Raw genomic sequence first — 3404 nt, 5'->3', positions numbered from 1 at the left:
TTTTCCTACAATGGTCCCCCGTTAAAAAAACTTAAAGGAGTTAAGCTTTTTTCCAAATTACAAACAGATTTTTTAGGGCTTTTGATTAGAACAACGATACGAGTCCATTGATGTAAAACTTGCCTCGAAATGGTGCTCCAAACGATGAAAACGACGCTTCAATTCGGGTGTTTAAATTTCCAATTAACCAAACTCAAGTCACTTGGAGCACCATTTCGAAGTAAGTTTTACATCAATGGACTCGTATCATCGTTCTGATCAAAAGTCCTAAAAAATCTTTTTGTAATTTGGAAAAAAGCTTAACTCTGTTAAGTTTTTTTAACGGGGGACCATTGTAGGAAAAATAAGTGAAAGGTGGGACTGGTGGGGGGAATATTCTGAGGTGGGATTATTAATGGCCAATAAGGTCTAGGTGTCAGGCCAATTTCCCTATTATATTTTATAGATTGTATAATAAAGTATTAAGGATATGTTATAGATTATTTTGACAATTATTTTTTTGTGTCTTTCAGCGTTTACCGTCTGCTGTTTCCGATGAGTTGTCTCTTTCTGTTCACAACCTCCGTGATGTTTCGATCCAAAACCTTAGATGTGAGGTAACAAACATGAAGACGATAGCCGAAAAGAATGGTGATGGATACAGGTATGGTTTTTCCAAGTGGTCTGCTTTCTTGAATTCAAATCAAATCCACATCGGCGCTACTCTTTTCTTTAAATATGTCAAGTCTTTGCAGCTTTTGATTTTGACCAAAGTTGTTGACAAGACTACAAAGAAAAGAGGTCGTGCGTGACTGTTTGCATTTGTGGTTGTTAGTTGGTTTTGTAGATGTTTTGGTGATATGGTGGTTATTAGTTAATAGTGGGTGGACAATCTTTTGCATATTTTCTGTTTGATCTTAGTATGGTCCAAGTCTGATGTTAGTCATGTTTTTGTTTGGATAATTAGTACTTAAACATGTCTCTTTTGTAAGAAAGTTAACAACCTGTTTTATCTTTTAATATCCATGCATCCAACACAAACATCTGAACCTCTAAATTTATTAATTTAATACTAATATAAATTTCTTTTCAAACCGAATGTTATTTCAATATATTTTGATAACAATATGAAATTTTAATATCTCAAAGACGTTAAAACATAATAGTCCCAATTGAATATGTTATTGATGTTAAAAAAATATTATAATTAGTTTGTTATATTTTGAGAAAAAGGTAGAATTGATTTTACGCAATCAGTTGATGTTTAAATTTTTTTTGTTAACTTATTTTTTATATGCATATATTATATTTTTAGTAACTTATTATTTAGATGTATTTTAGGAAACTTATACATATTTATAGATAAAATTGACATAAGAATGATCATTTATTTATGTTAAATTATTTTGTCGATTTTTTCTATTCATATTTTCAAAAGTTTTGTAAAGTAATTATTCTATTTATAATGCAATATCATATAAAAGCTATTTTAGATATATTTGTTTTATTATTAATTGACAATCATATATAACTAAAATGGAAAGTACAATATAATTACGGAATATTTGTGATGTATTTTTTTATTATAATACATATAATATATATAATGATCATTTGTTGAGTACTAATAAAAAAAATCCTTTTTTTATTGTCACAGTTTTCTATTTCAAAATGAGGTTTTTTTAATCAAAGTTTTGTTATTCAGGTAAGTTTCACTTCTCATGTTGTTCATATTACAAGGAATATTTCTTTATTTCCAGTATTTTTATTTTATATATAGATTTACACGATTATAATTCTTTTTATAAATATGTATTAATGTAAATTTATGTTAGGTAATTATACACTTTCCTTACTCATTAAATGTTTACATAATTTATCTTTTTATTTTTTTAGAATATTTGTTTCTAACAATAAAACATTCGAAGTTTCATATAAATTTATGTTAATCTGTTCTTCATTCATAAATTTACTAGTGCTAATACCCGCGAATTTCGCGGTGTTGGGAAATGATATGTTTTTTATTTTTTTGAAAAAAATTACGTTTAAACTGATCAAAAACAAACTGTACACATGAACTTGTTTTGGAATAAATAATACGTCATGAAATAAAAAAAAATAAATACTTCAAATATTTTAAAAACTTTAAAATACTACTTATTATACAAAATTGATATCCACCAACTGTAAAATACCAATTTTTACCTTCAGATACCGACATCGTACCGAACTTTTTCGGTACCGGTACCAGTACTCAGTTTTGGCGATTTTTCGGTATAGGTATTTTCGGTACTGGTATCACGCTCATCTCTACATATGGGACTTTTGAGATTGACCTCAAAAGTGAAAAGTCAAAAAAGTTGTATTTCTTTATACTTATTGTCCAATTTGTATCAAGAAACTGTCCAGTTTAATTTATTGTCCAATTAGTATCAAGAAATTGTACCGTTTAACTTTTGAGGTCAAATATGTTTCGACCTCAGAATAATAAGAAATCATGAACTTGTGAAGTTTTCCGAAGTGGAAAGTGGAAACTACTTTAATTTGACATTTTGAGGTCAAATATGTTTGGACCTCAGAATAATAAGAAATCATGAACTTGTAAAGTTTTGAAGAGAAGCGAAAACTACTTTAATTTGACGGTTAGATCATGATATTAACACTAAAAGAAGCAATAAGATATACCTTTAAAAGCCATGTTTAGATCAATTGTTGCAATAATGTATATGCAGTTTCACTTTTAAGGTCAACAGACCATCTTTAGAATTAATAAATAATATCAAATATGAATTTTTGATGAAAAGTAAAACATAACAGTTAACATAAACTTGTAGAGTACGTAAAAGAAAAAATTGGTGCAACTTTAGTAATAAGTAGCATGTTAGACCTCAATTACAATAGTTATAAGGTTAACCTTAAATGTCAAAAGTTCCTTTTTCCATGTCTTTGGTCAATCCAACCCATCCAACCGTTTGTTGGTAGGTCAACACAATCCATTCAACCGTTTGGCCTCGCATTAAAAACTTACACAATTTGACCTGAACCTGTTTTGACCCGTCACCAAACTAATCCATTTTGGAAACAAAAGCAATTATGAATCTTTGATATCTAACAAAAAACAGGGCGAATAAAGTTGTTGGCTTTCTTCTACGATCATTGTGCCCTGCTAATCATTTACAGCGACTTCTTTATCCCTGATCAAACTCAGGTGATTAACAAACCTGTAAAGAAATAATAGATGATTGAAAAATGTAATACGAATACCGTTTATTTGTGAGGAAGTACACACATTCACATGAATGCAAACCAGATCCATCATTTCCGATCTTATAACAAAAACTTAACACTTACAATTCAAATTATATTGCAATAACTTAAAATAAAATCATGAGAACAAATGAGGTTCGTTAATCAAAATAAGACCC

This window comes from Helianthus annuus, chromosome 3 (genome assembly GCF_002127325.2).
Source record: "Helianthus annuus cultivar XRQ/B chromosome 3, HanXRQr2.0-SUNRISE, whole genome shotgun sequence".
Taxonomy (NCBI): domain Eukaryota; kingdom Viridiplantae; phylum Streptophyta; class Magnoliopsida; order Asterales; family Asteraceae; genus Helianthus; species Helianthus annuus.
The sequence above is the reverse complement of the archived record's forward strand: the minus strand, read 5'-3'. Positions refer to the sequence as shown.